The sequence below is a fragment of the Notechis scutatus genome, chromosome 4 (assembly GCF_049901735.1).
Source record: "Notechis scutatus isolate UNSWTSFEM ecotype Mainland chromosome 4, rNotScu1.2, whole genome shotgun sequence".
NCBI classification, from domain to species: domain Eukaryota; kingdom Metazoa; phylum Chordata; class Lepidosauria; order Squamata; family Elapidae; genus Notechis; species Notechis scutatus.
The window spans coordinates 145,716,224-145,735,588 of record NC_142012.1 but is presented as its reverse complement, the minus strand read 5'-3'; positions in this window follow the sequence as shown (position 1 = coordinate 145,735,588).

Genomic DNA, 19,365 nt, shown 5'->3' with positions numbered 1-19,365 from the left:
CACTGACTTTCAAACGCTGGGCAGTAAACAGTGCTTTATTTTAGTTCAGTGTGTTTATGGCACGGATGCCAAGGTCATAGCATATCACATCCCATGTCCATTCATCCAAGAGTAACTCACCTGACCTAGCGGACTTTATTCCCCATCGGGAATAAGACATCAAGCTGATATCACTGGTACATCAAGTGTTGCTTTGATTTGAGCGAATCCTATTATCGGACTACACAAACCTAGACGCCATAGACACGTGAACCCCGAAATATTGTTGGCATGTCTCCTCGGAGGTAAGGCCTTTTGAGTTGGACTCTTCATATTTGGGACTAGTGTGAAACGGAGGGAACCAACTTAACATAAACACAAGGAGGTTTGAAAGGGGGCACTTTGGGCTGAATTACATCCAAACGGCTCTTCCGCTATCGCGATGCGTTCCTTCCTTTCTGGAATTCAGAAGTAGTTCGGATCAATTCGTTTTCAGGAGAAACCAAAATCAGTCTCGGTTTGCTTTTAAAAACGCTGGAACTACCCGCCGAGGAACGCTTCGGAATCCCCTCTCTTATTACAGCCCTGTTAACTGCAGCGCAGTCGAATCCACAACGACCCGCAAAAAGGAGAGAAATGTCCAAACTCTGCTTGCTTGAAAGTCCCACTGACTTTTGAGCAAGTAGTCACAGGATTGCTGACATGATGGAGTCAACAGTGCTAAGGACATTTATTTAAGAGAAATCCCACCTTAAAGAAGTAGGACTTAATTACAGTGAACTTTGTAATACTTTGCTGCTGCTGCTGCAAGCAACAACAAACATTGAATTTATAATAAATGAGACTTGAAAGTAAGCAGGGATAGAATCTTACCTGCTCTCTTTGGATATTTCTTATTTCACCCCTAATTAAGAGACACAATTTTCTAAAGGACATTCCTATAAATGCTTACTCAGAAGTAACTCCACTTAGATTAGTAGTATTTACTTTTAGACAAACAGATATAAGGTAGTAAGTTATGTTGGGTCACATCACTTTGCATCATTTAAAACAGTGGCAACTGGTGGTGGGGAAAAAATTTTTTGGGAGGGGGTTTGATTCTTCAGTTGTGTGAAAAGAATGTCAAGAAAATTCTCAGTCTATGACAGTTTTGCTGGCTGAGGAACTCTGGGAGTTGAAGCCCACAGCTCTGGGAGTTGAAGTCCACAGGTTACCAAGGTCGGAGACCCCTGGTCTAAGAGGTTTGGCATTTCTGCTGAAGACAATGCTTCAAGAGTACTAGTCTAGTTCCAAAACATCAATATAAGGAATCAGTTGAATCCAGGACTGTTGGGTTCAGTAATCCTCTGCTGAGCTTGGGTTGAGAATTAGCCCCTTTGGTGGAAGAAGAAAATAAGCCATAACAGGACAGAAACTGGTCCTATAGTTGTGGAAAAATTACCAAGAGTGTTAAAGATATTAGAACTATTTAAAAACAAACAAACAAACCAAATTTAGGTTGTGATGTGAGCATTTTCTACTCTGATTTCCTCTAGTCATTTCTTTAACAGGTTAAGTACCTTTTCTCTCTTGTTTCCAAAGAAAGATATTTTTCATCTTTTATATCAAACCCATAAAGAAATTTGAGGCACTCTTAAAACTAACTTTTTTTATTAGGGCTGCAAAATCTGAGCAACTATTGGATGGCTGCATAGAGGCATTGTTTTCTTTGTTTACCCTCTACCCTCTGGCTGTCTGGATTTTTGTAGCCTATGATGGTGACCTGAATTTTATTATGTGGGAAACTTCCCTGAATCAAGTCTACTTTATTAGTAAATTCCCATGAGATTGGGATCTAATACAACTGATTACTTAAAGGTAATACAGATCTTTCTTTCCCCTCTCTCTAGGGATTTTTAGCAGTAGTTGCACCTTATTTTATAGAGAAAAAATCTTTCTGGAATAGCTGACAGTATTGTCAGAACTGAAAATGTCCTCTAGCCCAACAAAATGTATGGTAACCATGAAGAGAATAACCTGAAGATAATGAGTGGCTGATTAACACATTATCTCCTAAGGTCTTTAAAAAAAACCTTCTCAGACAAGTTCTGAACTAAGGATTGTGGTTGGCCAGCAGGTGTCCAGACCCATATCTTCCTTTCTATAGAACACAACTAGATTTAGCTAGACCATCTCCATCTTCTCTAGGGCTATTTCATTGCTCGGGTCTTTCTGTCCTAGTATCTTCATGTGTATTTCTTTATTTCAGAGCATTCTAATATGGAAAAGCCACAAACTGTGTGTGGAAGGAGAACAAACAAACCTGTTGAGAGATGCAGAAGTCAAGCTCATTCCATCTGTGTTGCAGTGACCTGATTGTTGAATGTTTTCTCTTCTAGCTGAAGATGAAAGAAAAGGGAAGAAGGCCAGAGGAGAAAAGCCAATTATTACTGTAATCAGGACAAATTGTTTTCTAATAACTCAGAAGAGTTACAATTGAGACATATAAGGATGATAAAGGGGACAGCATATTTTGTGTTGACTCAAGGATGGGTGGACAGCACTATCATTCATTAATAGGAAAAAATCTACCAAAGGATGGAGAATCATGCCAATAGGCTTCCAAATCAAACATCCTTCAAATGAGCAGGGAAGTAATTTCAGTTGTATTTCCAACTCAGTTGGACAGAACCTGGGAACAAAAGGTTGGACAACTCAGCCTTGCCCATAAGTGTCTACTCTGTGGGCCAAGATTTCAGGAAGAGGTCTTATTGTACATTGCTGCATAAGGGTTACAACAGTTGTAACTTACAACAGTTCATTTAGTGACCGTCCAAAGTTACAGCAGCACTAAAAAAAGTGATTTATGATTGTTTCTCACACGACCATTGTGGCAACCTCATGGTCACACGATCAGAATTAAAATGACTCATATTTATGATGGTTGCAGTGTCCCAGGGTTATGTCCTTTTGTGACTTTCTGTTGTGCTTCGCCGGCAGCAGGTGCAGACGGCAGAGGTTTCTGATAGCGAGGACTCGGACGAGGGGCCTGTGTGTGATGCAGGGATGGAGCCAGGACTATCAGAGAGTGGGGTGCTGCCTTTGGAGCTTGGGGAGTCTGGCAGCAGTGATGCAGAGGACCCCAGGGAGCCTATGCCCAGTGCGCATGGACACAAGGCTGCTTGAAGGAAAGAGCAGCTGAAGCAGCAAGGGCGACTTGGGAGTAAGGCTGGAAGGGGATGGCCCCTCCCATAAGGGATAAAAAAACAGCCCTCAGGATGTGTTCTTTGCAAGAAGCAAAGATGTTCTTTAGACTCAGTGTCCTCGTTGAAGCCCTGCTTTCTCTGGTTTGTTTTTGAAACTTCTGTCAGTGGGTATTTAATCAGTAATTAGTCTTCTGTTCTTGGCAGCCTTTTGCAACCTTGAAAGGGCTTGCCTTTGATATTGGACAATTAGCTTTAAATGTCTCTTGGCTGGGAATGCACTGAATTCCCAGCGCCGCATTAAAAAAGGTTTGCTTTTATACACAGTTTGTGTTTGTTTAATTTGAACCAGGCTTGGGTCAGAACACTTTCTGATGAGTGAAGTCAATGGGGGAAGACAGATTCACTTAGCAACTGTGTTACTAACTTAACCACTGCAGTGATTCACTTAACCATTGTGGCAAGAAAGATTGTAAACTGGGGAAAAACTCAGTCATCATCATCATCATCATCATCATCATCATTATCATCTTAGCGGCTGCCCAATTCCAGTGGACTCTCAATGACATGAAGATTCTACTCCTTCAAAAGTTTTCTCCGGAAACAAAAAGGATAGAAGAAAATGGGAAATTTGAGAACATTACAAATGGCAAAGATAAAGCTAGATAAATAAGACTTGGTTTTTCTTTTTTTTAGGAAGACAGAGGATACAGGCTATATTCAGTAATCTGAAAGATTTGATCATACTTGGGACAGAGAGAACTTGAGTCTCATCATGTTTGAGAAGGCATTTCCAAGTGACACAGCTGAAATCTTTGCAATAAAATTGTTCCTCAAAGGTAATACAATTCTTCATGGACTATGATTACTTTTTGAGGTAGTGCTAGTAAAATTGACACCAGCTTGGTTAAAAAGGGGGCAGTTTTTCTGTCACTTAAATGTAACTTCCACAGCTGGAAGATACCCCCATGAACATCTCACACTGCAATCCTGACTTAAAAATACACTGTAATGGGCTTATATCAATAGTAGAGATACTGAAAGGCCACTGTTCTCAGCATATTAAGCATATGCATCTCATATGCATATAGTCTGTTAGCCTTTGTCATTCATAACTCACCAGCAGTGTCTTAGAACAACTCATGGAGGCAAGACAAAAATCAGTAATGGAGGCAGCAAATGCTATTCCGGTGTTGTTTCTACAGATTCAAAAATATGTAAAAGCTTTTAAAGTAAAAAATGGGCAAAGGGCCTGAGACTGTAATTCTCAAACCCATTGACTACAATGGAGCTTCTCTCTCTCTCTCTCTCTCTCTCTCTCTCTCTCTCTCTCTCTCTCTCTCTCCCTCCCTCCCTCCCTCCCTCCCTCTCACACACACACACCATTTCTTGTTTTGCCCCTTCATTGCAGTGACTTTAACAAAGCGTCTTTAGAGATTTACAGATGCAAGATCAGTAGACTTTTCAGATATGATTTGGGGGGGAAAGTGGCCAGAAATTTTCCTACACAATGTTCTTTTAAATGAAGACTATAAGAACTTAATATGAATAGTGATAGATCAGACCAAAGGCCAATCTAATCTTGTATTCTGCTCCTTCCTACCACAGCAATTACAGGGAACCCACAAGGATGAAAAATGCCTCAGCAACTGGCATTATGAATTGTACTGACTTTGATTACGGAAATATTACATATATACATCGTGGTTAATATTCTGATCCTCCTTACATTTGTTGAATCCAGTGTTTCTCAACCTTGGTCATTTGAAGACATGTGGATTTCAGCTCCCAATATTACCCAGTCAGGCTGGAGAATCTGAGAGTTGAAATGCATCCATTTTTAAGGGGCCATATTGAGAAATATTGGTGTAATCTGTTTGGAAAGACAACAAAGTCAGTAGGTACTAATACCTTATGATAACATATTTGTTAATTTAATGAAGAAATAGGAAATAAAGCTTCCCCCTCCCCCTGGTTGAGTGATGGCTAACCAGGGATGGGATACCATTGATGGCTAACCTTTTTATCATCCCATGCAGGTGGGACCCCCCGCTCCCCCCACCTCCTGCATATGTGTGCAGGACCCCCCCACTCCTCCATGCTCCCCGTGCTCCTCCTGCCCCCCTGTGTATGCACACACATCTCCCACATTCACCCCACCCCCCATGTATGAGCGGCAGATACCTGAAAATCAGCTAGCTAGCAGGAGGCACACATGCATGCACAGTGGAACTGAGCTGGGGCGACATCTCACGTGTCCGCAGAGATGGCTCTGCATGCCACTTCTGGCATGCGTGCCATAGGTTTTCCCTCCCGGCTCTATACAATGTTATTGGATAATTCTGACTTCTAATATTATAAGAGGAACAACAACAAAAAGTCTCGTTACCAATATTCTATACAACATGAACAATTATAGTTTCTTATTCTCTCCAAAATATTTTATGGCCAATTAATTGATTTAGATACAATAAATGTTCATTCCAGAAAAAAAAAACCTTTCTACGCAGATTGTTTAAAATATATGTGCAAAGAAGTTATGTTGATTAAATTATTGTTCTTCCAATTCATAGACAAAAATATCTGGTGGAAAATATACACAGCTCAAGCTGAAGTATAAATTTTATTTCTTAAAAGTATGCCAGACACAAAGCTTTATTCAAATAAATGAATACATGGCTAATTATAAAAGCTGAAATTAAGACTGCTACTTATTGATCAACTAGTAAAATAGATATCAAATGTCCCAATAGAAGGTAGCACTAACACTGTATGTAATATGTAAACTAATTATATTACAGACCTGTTACCCTAAGCCTACAGTTTATATTTAAACAATCTATACTTGGAATTCAAAATATACTTCCTGTCTGACATATTTCCAATAAGACCAGTGGAATACAGTGGTTGGTTCATATTCTTAACATTACTTTGAGGCTGTTGATATATGTAACTCACAAAATGATTGATGCACACGATATGAATTTTAAATCTTTACAGTATGTTCAAGGTGCTCATTCTTCCTGCCTTCAGGATGATTGTAATAAAAAAATGAAAAATGTTCTTTTACCATAATGGAAGGTGATGATTGGAAAAAGATAATGCTTTTTTTGCATGAAAATGGACAAGGCAAAAATCATTTCAAACAGGAAAAACTGGGGAGACAAAAATAGAAGCCTATGGCAAAACCACATATAATTTTATATTTTTATTATGTCTTCATTTATATCAAACTCCTCCAGACAGGTGAAATTTTGATGGATATTTTATGAGCTGATCAAGGTATGTGTCATCATTTTTATTTTAAAGAAAACATTTTAGCTGGATATTTGCAAGGCTTTTTCTTGATACCAAGGTACAATTTATGTATGAAGAGAAAATACTGGTTTGAATGTTAGATTTGATAATGCCATGAATTTATGCAAATTCTTATTCAGTGAAAAGGGGTTTCTCTATTTAATGCAGCCTTACACCCTTCAAATGCTGGGTGAAGAATGTTACAATAAGAGATTTGTACTGGTAGAAGAAATGAGATTGCATTGCTTGGTTTTTCCTTTCTCTTTTGTTTTCTTTCTCAAGAAACAGGGCTGAAAAGAAAGCAGCACATGCTTTGTCAGAGATTCATATGCTCTTTATATAGCCATCCTTATTCAGACCGCAACCAAGGGTTGTACGTCAGAGCCTGTTGAAGGTTTCTGAGTCTATTTTTTATTGGCATATCATCTTCATATTATCTCATCAACCATTTCAGCAAATCCCAGCTGAACTGAAAAAAAAGAAAAGGTAGTACAATTGTGCTCGAGTGTACAGTTGGCGAGATAAAATGAAACATTATTGAATCGCAGAACTCAGTTTTCACAATTGTCTGCATCCCACCATCGTAAATTAACAAAGTAATAGTCTATGGTGAAAATATGTATAAAATATTTTTAATTTACTATTTGGCCTGCTAATGGTAGTCCTGAACTCCATTACAATAAAATAGAAGTTGTGATTCCCCTTTGTCCTTGACTTCCCTCTTTGCCTTGTTTGCCATCTAGGCAGCCTAAACAATGTTGGACAACTTGAAATGTTCCACCTTATTTTGATATATATTTATGTATACATTTATGGGTAAGATTTATATAGCCATCCAACTGGCAAATTGGGAATTTTAAGACTTTTGGTTAAATCCAACAGGTATATATTAAATAATTGCAAGATTAACATACATGTCTAGAAATCACTACCTTCTTTAAGTAAAGCATTATGAAAAAGCACATTTAATCAGATGATGGCATAATACATTAAACTATAAATTAACAATATTAATGGATTGAACAATGAGCTAAGTCAGGAAAGTAATCAAAGTTAACATTAATTAAAAGTAATATCTTGCATAAGAGCAGGTACTGGCCTTTAATGGACGTGGTTAAGGTTATATTATATAAACACTTTCCATTCTATTAAGGAAACTGATTCAAAGCTACCCTTCCAGGGATGGATTTTTTCCCCTCTGATTCCAAGTATGATTTCTTCCACATGGTTCTATTCCAACTTCTTGTATTTGAGTAAATGGTTAAGGTAAACTTGCCTAACCTGAGTGTGTGTTAATGTATCGTGTATTCCCATTGCAATTTGTGCTAGGGCAACAATATGCTGACTCATAAGGTGATCTCTAGAATGGAGATCCTAACTCACATAGAAGAGCATGAGCATACTTGGGGGTAAAACTAAGCATTTGTGGCACCATGACTCAAATAGCAATAGCATTAGCATTTAGACATATACCGCTTCACAGAGCTTTACACAGCCCTCTCTAAGCAGTTTACAGAGTCAGCGTATTGCCCCAAACAATCTGGGTCCTCATTTTACTGGCCTCAGAAGGATGGAAGGCTGAGTCAACCTTGAGCCTGATGGGATTTGAACTGCCAAATTACAAGCAGCTGGCAGTCAGCAGAAGTAGCCTTCAGTACTGCTCTAACCACTGTGCACAATGGCTCATGTGATCTAACTGATTGGTACCTCCCTTACATATTAGCAGGGAATGCTGAATGTGGTTCACATAGACTATAAATGTTAACCAAGTGTATATTTTCTCTATCTTAGTAAAAAGTCTTTTGTGGAAGCTTCAATGGACCAAATGATGGGCAGTTGTCAGGTTCCAAAATCTAGAAAGATACTCTGAGTTATTTCAAAGCAATTTTCTTTATTGTTCCTTAACTATGGACTAAAATCTTGCAAACAACTACTAAATCACTAAAAAAAACCTACTTGCATAATTAAAGATATACCCTGAGAACTTCTAGGGAGTGATCTTAACTCTCTTCCTCCCAACCAAACTATCTAAACTTTGCTGTCTCTCGCTCCTCTGGAATGCAGCAGCCACCCATCTGAGAATACAGACTACACTCCACCACAGCAGTAAAAGTGAATATTTATGGCCCAATTGGATGATAACCCTGTAACTCAAAATGAAAGAGGAGCAAATGTTAAAAAGCATAAATTAATGGACATAAAAGAAGCAAAAATAGATGTGATGTGTGTGGGACACCAAGGGAAAGGGGAGGGATATAAAAGATGGGATGTTTTTGTGGAATAAAGTTAATAAATGCAAAAACTTCAGGAGATAATTTTGTTGAGAATTGTAACTGTCTTAATTCCTAATTAAAAAGGCATAAAAGTTGAAATAAGCAAAATTGGAATATTGTACTGTGGCTTTATGCCAGTTAGGGAGTCTATAGTCCAACTTTTTGCTTTTCAGCAGGTCATGGAGAAATGTGAGACAGTAAGTTAATCGTACATGTATTGATTTTGAGAAGATGAATAGACTTAATTATAGAATACAGACTTGAAGGTTAATTACAGAATATTTATATAAGAAGGAATTTTATCATGTGTGAAAATAAACAGAATGCTTAGTGAATGATTCAACACTGAGCAGGGAATGAGACAAGAATGTATGATATCCCTTTTGTTGTTTAATGGATTTATGTATAAATGTATAAGAAACTATGATGGTACTTGGGTTGGATATGTGACTGTATTTTGTATGGATATGATGTCATGTTATTACCTGAGAAAATTTGTAACATACACTGTATTGGATGGAAAGTATGAAGCAGTGAGGAGTATAAGTCCAAAAATTATGAGTATCCAAGGTCAACGTAGTTGTGTTTCACAGGGAAAATGAAGTGAATAATTGCAGCATGTACATAATTGGCACGCAATAGAACCAGCTAACAACTTAGTAGAAGATTTAATAAAGATGATAAAATAGTTGGAAAAAACAGAGATTTGCAAATCCTTATAGAAAAGTGGAGGATAGTATGTGGTCTCTTGTAAGGAATGAATGTCAAACAAAAAAAAAATTAAGACAAGGCCTGGGAGTAACATGATAATAACCTTCCAATGTTTGAGAGGCTGTCACAGAGAAGGGTGTGTGTGTGTGTAGACATATTATCCAAAGCACTTGAGGGCAGGACAAGAAGTAGTGGATGAAAACTTATCAAGGAGAGATCTAACCTAAAACTAAGGAGAAATTTCCTATTAGTGAGAATGATTAATCAATGGAAGGGCTCATTTCCAGAAGTTGTAAGCTCCGTCATTGGAAGTTTTTAAAGGGATATTGGATAGCCATATGTTCAGAATGGTATAGGGCAGGGGTCTCCAACCTTGGCAACTTTAAGCCTGGTGGACTTCAACTCCCAGAATTCCCAGCCAGCAAAGGTTGGAGACCCCTGGCAGGAGTTTGGACTACAAAATCTCCAAGATCCCTACCAACTCTGTTATTCTGTATTCTGTTTACTTTGTTTTATGAAGGGGTGAGTGAATGTTGGACGTGTGAGGAGTAGCATGAGAGTAAATTACAAGCAGTGAGAATTATGAGTTACTTAAGACTAACAAAAAAAAGAGTAACTCAAAAAAGCAACAGGATCAAGAATGAACTGTGCCGAATGCATGTAAACTGAATGCAGAAATGAATGGTATTATGAAAGAATGATGCTAAGTTGGTTTGGTCATAGTCCCAGGCAAGATACTAGACCCAGTTAAAGGGACATATATCTTGCACAAACTTTTATTAGCAAACGTTATGCACTGATACTATTAGAAGGATGCCCTCATTTAAACTGATGATGTTTTCATTTTTTTTTAACTAGTTTTTCTTATGTGTCTTTAATAAATTGTGGTCTTTTGAACTTGCCTTGGGGGGACTTCATTCAGAAAAGTACGATGTAAATATTTTAAACAATAAATCAAACAATATCCATCTGTTAACAAGCCTCTCATTTTGTGTGTTAAAGGATTACAGTAGGTCAATATACTGATTTCATTAAAAGACATATATCTGAAAAAGGGTGGTGATAAAATTATATACCTATAATGTCATTATTATTTTACAGTGTAGCTTGGATTTTTCTGTAAACCTAATTTTACTATTTTTTCAGAGCTCCCTCAGTGGAAATAATTGTAATCAAATCAGCTTTAACTGCACCATGATTAAAATGGGCCTTTATATAGGCCAGCCTGGTTCTAACGTAATATTTGAAGACTGTGTAAATATCACTTCCATTTACTGACAGTTGTTATTAAACAACTCAGGTTAATATAGGGTGCATAAGCAAGGGGGGAAATAATGTATATAGGCCAGAAAGTGAACAGGATTAGATTTTCCTTATACATGCACCACAGGAGAATAAATTACATGAATTAACTATTCTGATTTGTTTTCAAAGTATCGAGATGTGACTTGAAACAAAAGGTTTGATTGATATTGAATAATAGATGGATCCTATCTATATTCAAGCTTCTGTGGATGATAATGGACTAGAAATTGTCTTTCCAACTCCTTAGCTATTATATCACCGTGGCTCTTGTAAAGACCAAGGAACCAAGTATGAGGAGTTAGTTCAGAGTGGTTTATTTATTGCTCTTCATCTATAAACAGAAATCTTGCCAGGCTAAGGCGGAAATCTGCATAACTATTAGCTCTACCCTGTGAGTTGTTAGTGAGATTTCACCATCACCCTTGGATTGGGGTTTTTTTTTTCTTTGCTGTCTCTTTACTCTCTGGGAAAGGGCCCTTCCTCCTGCAACTCTGAACTATATTCCCTCACATCTCTCTCCGTAATGGAGCAAAATGTGTGCATCCAGACAATGATGACTTAGTCAATGAAACCATAATTTTATAGGATGTATGAACCAGATTTATGTGGTAGAAGTTGGTAACTGTAGACCTTGGTCACATGCCCCATATTTTGGCTGCCATTTTTATTCCTTATGCTATGGAATACATTAATAACATTTATGTTCTCTGTTCTTAGGCATTCTAAGCTGTACAACTCTTTTTCCATTCCTAATACACATACACCAGGGGTAACTTGACAGCTTTAAGACTTGTGGATTTCAACTCCTAGAATTCGTCCTCCAGTCATGTTAGCTCAGGAATCCTGGGAGTTGAAGTCCACAAGTCTTAAACTTGCCAAGTTTGAAAACCCTTGACATACACAAACACATCCCAAAATTGCTCAGTACAGAGGTGGTATCCAGTAGGTTCTGACCAGTTCTGGAGAATCGGTAGCGGAAATTTTGAGTAGTTCAGAGAACCGGCAATACCACCTCCAACAGGAGATTTTACAGTATCCTTCCCCTTCCACCCACTAAGCCATGCCCACAGAACTGGTAGTAATAAAAATTGAATCCTTCCATTGGCTCAATACCATTAAAAATACCCTCTATTATTATTTTATTTGTTAGATTTATACCTAATAAAGTCAAGGTAGTCCATATGTGTGTGTGTGTGTGTGGGGGGGGGGACAGTTGTTTCCGTTTATTTATCCCTGCAACAATATCTGTATAATATAGCTGAGTTGAGAATGAGCAATGCTACTAATGTTACTTGGCGGAAATGAGTATTTCGTAATGGAAAAGTATCCTTCTTTTAAAGTAAAAATAAAATGAACATCTGCAACTATGTGTGCACCTGCTTTTATCTCCTGTATATTAAACATTTTTTACAAGAAAGATGTATGTTAAGATACATGTAATCCTTGACTTACAACCATTCATTTAGCGACTAAGTTACAATGGCACAGAAAAAAAGTGAATTATGACTGTTTTTCACCCATACATTGCAGCATCCCCATGATTAAAATTCGGATGCTTGGCAAGTGGCATGTATTTATGACGGTTACAGTGTCCTAGGGTCATGTATCACCTTTTGTGACAAGCAAAGTCAATAGGTAAGCCAGATTCACTTAACAACCATGTTACTAACTTAACAGCTGCAGTAATCTATTTAACAATTGTAGCAAGGTTGTAAAATAGGGAAAAAAATCACTTAACAACTGTCTTGCTTAGCAATGGAAATTTTGAGTGGCCGTAAGTCAAGGTTACCTGTAATGCATTGGGCAGTTTTAGCCATATCATACCTAAGCCCATTTCCTACTACAACTGTCATATACTTTCCTCTTTGACCTCCTAGTTGCAAGTCCTTGAGGTTTGGCCCTTATGGCCACATTATTGCCCTTTTTCTTCACATAATTTTCTTCACATTGTAAATGCATAAAGGAAACTTAATGTTTCAGCATTTTGATCTGCTTCTGAACTTTCTGCATAATTCCACTACTCCGAGCTTGAAGTGGTGATAAGTTTTCTTTATTAACACCAAGCAATTTCCATAACTATTTGAAGCAGTTATATACCAGTTATATTATCTAGGAGCTTGCCCAGTATTGATGGATGTTGTTTATATGTGATAAATCTGCCATGACAGTTAATCTGTGATAGCTGTTTTCATACAAATCAAATTTCACACAGTACCAGTAGCAATCTTCATGTGTTAAAAATGGTTCTGTGATCTGGCCCTGACATAGGCTATGCATACATTTTGCATAGGCCACTGATTATTCTGATATATACATATATATGGTGTTCAGCTTTGTTTGGGTATTTTCCCATGTCATTATAGTTGTGCTTTTAATGACGTGGGAAAATACCCAAACAAAGCTGAATACCATACATATAAATACCCGCGAAAACTTAAGAAAACACACACACACACACACACACACACACACACACGGTTTTTAAGAAGAGATTGGACAGTCACTTGTCTGAAATAGTATAGCATTCTTTTTATAATTGTGCTTGAACAGGGGGCTGGACTAGAAGACCTCCAAGTTCCCTCCCAGTTCTATTCCTATTCCTGTTCCTATTCCTTATTCAGTTCTGTTCTGTTCTCTTTTTTAAAAATAAACTTTATTGAATTTTTATTACATTAAAAATATAAAACAATATATCACTCAATACAGCTATTTGTGGTGCTTATCATATGACAATAATTTGTACAATATTTATAGATATTAATTCATGCATAATTACATTCTTATGATATCCATATTCTATATTTAATAATTCCCTATCCTTAATCTATCTCTGATCTATCCAGCAATACTATTGTTCCCACACCTTATAAAATATTAAAGCTTCTTTATCTTTTAAACTCAGTGTTAATTTATTCATTTCAGCACAATTCATAACTTTTTGTATAACCAGTTTCTCTGTGGGTATATATGGCTGTTTCCAACATTGGGCCAAGGCAATCCTGGCAGCAGTCATTATGTGTAATAATAAGTATTTTGTGCTCTTTACGTATTTTTTTTGAAGATCCCCAATAGGAAGAGTTCTGGTTCGAGGTCTAATTGTTCATTGGTGATTTCCTGTAGCCAATTTTTGATTTTAAGCCAATATTTTCAAGCCTCTGGGCAAGGCCACCACATATGATAATATGTTCCCTCTTTTATTTTACATTTCCAACACATAGGACTCATTTTAGGATACATTTTCACTAATCTTGAAGGGCGTAAGTGTCACCTATAGAACATTTTATATGCATTTTCTTTGTATGCTGCTGATTTTGTTAATTTGTGATTTCTATTCCATACAGTCTCCCAGTCTGATAATTTAATGTTGTGACCAATATTTTGACCCCATGCGATCATACATCCTTTCATTAATTCTTCTTCTAATTCTACTTCCAGGAGATATTTGTAAATTTTGGTAATATTTTTTTTATCTGGGCCTAATAAAATTTTGTCTAATTGTTGTGGTTTCAGGTATATTCTGTACTCCTTTCCGTCCTTTTTATATCGGCTTTGTATTTGGAGATAAGCCCACCAGTCTACCCATAGCCCTTGTTCTTGGAGCTCCTGTCTTGTTTTTAAATTTCCGTGAATGTCCAATAAGTCTTTATACTTTAATATTTTGTTCAGGTCTAAATAATTTGGGTGGGTCATCGCTTCCATTGTGGATAGCCAGATTGGGATTTTTATATAGTGTTTCTTTTTAACTTTGATCCAGTTGTATATCAACAAATCTCTGATCAGATATCTGTGGAAATATTTTTGTTTGGTGGGTCCTGTGTCCCAAAGAAAGGCATGCCATCCTCTCTGAAGATCATGACCTTCTATAGCTAATATTCTTTTATTCTTTAAGTTAATCTATTCTATTCTATTCTCAATGACTTATGATGGAAATTCTGTTCCCAGTTGTAGTAGTTAAGTTGAGGACTTCTTGTAACCAGAACAGACCTTGAGACACTCTCTTTACTAAGATGGCAAATCCTCTCAGACGTTTTGTGAAAATGGCTTTGCTCAACAAAGTACCAAATTAACAAGCGAATTAAATGCCTGATTGCATTTCAAATCTCCCTCCCTTTGAAATCTGCTAAGGTTTATGGACATGATAAATATCAACTGTTTAAAAAAGTTCTTATATTTTATTTTATATTCCTGTTCAGCCTAGGAAAGAAGTACCAACATTCATTTCTCTGCTTGAACGAAGAATAGTTTCAGTAAAGGATAGAGTTGTAGACCTTTCTCTGGGTGCTGCTATTCTGGCCTTCATTAATTCACCAGTCTCTCTGTATTTAAGAGAAAAATTCATTACATGGGCATTTGTGTCTATTGATACCATTAAATGCTATCAGTTGCTTGACCCAAAATAGCACAGTTATAAAAAAAATACAATAAATAAAAGAATACAATAAAAAGATTTCTGTGCCTTCAAAAGAACCTGGTAGAGAATTGCTCATGGATGCTGTCAAATTTACTGTCCCTATTAGGATGACAAAAACAAAGAGGATAATTTATTCTGGATATTTTAATTAAGACCATACATCTGCCATATCCAGAATGAATAATCCATCTGTTTCACAATCATCCAGTTCCATGGATATATTTAAGTTTGATATTCAGCTTCTACCCCGAATCAAAAAAACGTGCCATAGCTAACTTCTCATTCTATACCACAATGAAAATTGAACTTCAAAGGATAATTTGTTTGGCTGTGTACCAGCATAGTAGTGCTTTAATTTTAATATGAAACACAAACATATTTATCAGCCTTTCTGAATTAGGTCTACAATTATCTTCAATATAGCCAGTACAGTAAAATACTTTTTGTTCTATACACTGCTCAAAAAAATAAAGAGAACACAAAAATGAGACATCCTACATCTGAATGAATGAAATATTCTTATTAAATACTTTGTTCATTACATAGTTGAATGTGCTGACAATAAAATCACCCAAAAATTATCAATGGAAATCAAATTTAGCAACCCATGGAGGTCTGGATTTGGAGTTACACTCAAAATTAAAGTGGAAAAAAACACTATAGGCTGATCCAACGTTGATGTAATGTCCTTCAAACAAGTCAAAATGAAGCTCAATAGTGTGTGTGGCCTCCACGTGCCTGTATGACCTCCCTACAATGCCTGGGCATGCTCCTGATGAAATGGCGGATGGTCTCCTGAGGGATCTCCTCCCACACCTGGACTAAAGCATCCCCCAACTCCTGGACAGTCTGTGGTGCAAGGTGGCGTTGGTGGATGGAGCGAGAGATGATGTCCCAGATGTGCTCAATTGGATTCAGGTCTGGGGAATGGGCAGGCCAGTCCATAGCATCAATGCCTTCGTCTTGCAGGAACTGCTGACACACTCCAGCCACATGAGGTTTAGCATTGTCTTGCATTAGGAGGAACCCAGGGCCAACCGTACCAGCATATGGTCTCACAAGGGGTCTGAGGATCTCATCTCGGTACCTAATGGCAGTCAGGCTACCTCTGGCGAGCACATGGAGGGCTGTGCGGCCCCCTAAAGAAATGCTACCCCACACCATTACTGACCCACTGCCAAACTGGTCATGCTGGAGGATGTTGCAGGCAGCAGAACATTCTCCACGGCGTCTGCAGACCCTGTCAGGTCTGTCACATGTGCTCAGTGTGAACCTGTTTTCATCTGTGAAGAGCACAGGGCGCCAGTGGCAAATTTGCCAATCTTGGTGTTCTCTGGCAAATGCCAAACGTCCTGCACGGTGTTGGGCTGAAAGCACAACCCCCACCTGTGGATGTCGGGCCCTCATACCACCCTCATGGAGTCTGTTTCTGACCATTTGAGCAGCCACATGCACATTTGTGGCCCGCTGAAGGTCATTTTGCAGGGCTCTGGCAGTCTCCTCCTGTCCCTCCTTGCACAAAGGCAGAGGTAGCGGTCCTGATGCTGGGTTGTTGCCCTCCTACGGCCTCCTCCACGTCTCCTGATGTACTGGCCTGTCTCCTGGTAGCGCCTCCATGCTCTGGACACTACGCTGACAGACACAGCAAACCTTCTTGCCACAGCTCGCATTGATGTGCCATCCTGGATGAGCTGCACTACCTGAGCCACTTGTGTGGGTTGTAGACTCCGTCTCATGCTACCACTAGAGTGAAAGCACCGCCAGCATTCAAAAGTGACCAAACCATCACCCAGAAAGCATAGGGACTGAGAAGTGGTCTGTGGTCACCACCTGCAGAACCACTCCTTTATTGGGGATGTCTTGCTAACTGCCTATGCTTTCCACCTGTTGTCTATTCCATTTGCACAACAGCATGTGAAATTGATTGTCAATCAGTGTTGCTACCTAAGTGGACAGTTTGATTTCACAGAAGTGTGATTTACATTGGAGTTACATTGTGTTGTTACACTGTGTTGTTTCAGTGTGGAGTTACATTGTGTTGTTTAAGTGTTCCCTTTATTTTTTTGAGCAGTGTATAACAGGTATGGAATTTAATTTTCTTTACAAACAGCCACAAGTTAATACTCCTTTTCTTCCATAACCTCTCCCCCTCTCCATTTTTCCTAGTTCATCCTGGACTAACCTGTGAACAATCTAGAAAACATTCAGAATGTTTTGAAACACAATCATGTTCTAGCATGAACCTTTAGCCGTGTTATACAACCTGAAGTTTAGATTAAGGTGGAGAAAAAGGAATTGTGCAGACCAACATACATATTGAAACTTTTCTTGTTTTATAACCTTACAGTTTGATTTCATTTTTCTTTTGAGAGAAATAAAAGTAAAAATGGAGGTAATGTCAGAATAAATATTTTAAATTTTGGAGAAAGCAAAGAATAGTTAATCAGAACGGACATACTGTTATCACATATACTGTAAATTGTAGCAGGGTTTTCCATTTCCTCTTCTCTTAGTTTGTTTTTCTTAAGGGCATGTGAAGATATTTACTAATGTAGTGGGAATATTCAAAAAGATTGCTAGAAACTGACATTCTCCTAAATCAACCTTCTTTAAATTTGTATCCTAGAGCAGAGGTCTCCAACCTTGGCAACTTTAAGACTTGTGGACTTCAACTCCCAGAATTCTCCAGCCAGCTCTGCTGGCTGGAGAATTCTGGGAGTTGAAGTCCACAAGTCTTAAAGTTGCCAAGGTTGGAGACCTCTGCCCTAGAGAGTGCCAGCTCTTCAAAATTCAGAATTCAGTGCAAGACTTTGGCTAAATTATCTGGGAATTCTGAGTTTCAATCTCTGAGGTCACCAATCTGGAGAAGGATAAGATAAATAAAGCATTGAAAACAGACATTATGTTAGCTTAATTGGCCAAAAACTCTCAGTGAATATATTTCAAATGCACCAAATAGTTGGAATCTTCTTCCAAGCTACTTTTTGATATGAAAAAAAGATGGAAAAAGTGTAGGAAAACGAGGAAGATTGTCATTGTCTGAATTCTCTGTTAAAAATAAATAAATCCTGGATTGAAATAGCACAGGTGCAGAAACTATAAGTATCTAAAAAAAGCTGATTTGTTATAGCACTTACTGTACTGTTTTAATGAACATTGTGTTCTGTTATTTGGGAATTTTGGAAGAAGACAATGCAATTTTATTTCGCTCTCTGTTTATAGTTTCTTTTAATATCAATTTGCAACTAGATAATTGGTCTAATATGTATACAGGTAGTCCTTGACTTACAACAGTTCACTTAATGACCGCTCAGAGTTACAACAGCACTGAAAAAAGTGACTTAAGACCATTTTTCACATGACCGTTGCAGCATCCCAAGATCACCTTCTTCAACCTTCAATGGGGAAACTAGATTCATATAACAACCGTCTTACTAATTTAACAACTGCAGTGATTCATTTAACAAATGTGGCAAGAAATAAAACGAGGGCAAAACTCATTTAACAAATTTCTCACTTAGCAACATAAATTTTGGTCTCACTTGTGGTCATAAGTACCTGTATCTGGGTTTGTATTGTCATTAATTTTCAGCTTACTTCAGTGATAGTATTGTTGTAAATGCATAATTTAAAAAGTTGGTATAAAATACAGATTTGCCTCAAATTGCAATGTCTCATTTTTACATGTAAACGCAAATGTAGAAACAGTTGTAATGACAATAGAAGTATAATGCAACCTACTATAATAAGGAAGATTGGAACTAGGATAGCAGAGCAGAGTTATTTTTTGTGTGACATATTACTGAGACATTTTTTCCAGATACAGTTGTTTGCAGTTGTTCATTGTGCATTTGACAGTTTTTGAAGAAAAATGGATCCATTCTTGTCCATCAACTTCTTACTAGCTATTATTTACACATTTATTATTTTCTGTTGTTGAGAGAAGGCATTAATTGTAAGCAAGCTGGCAAGTTTTTCTCTTTTTTTTCCTGGCAGTCCCAGTCTAAAACAAATACTGATATTCACTAGAGAGGGGTGCCTAAGGAACCCTCCTCCCAAATTTCAGAAAGATTATAGAAACAGTCAAAGCAAAAAACATTTGAAAGTTACTATATTCGGTGTATGCTGAAAGTGATACTTATTTCTTTCCTAAATTTTCTCAGCATCCAACTTGGTCTTGGATAATAATTCACTGAGCTTTGTTTCA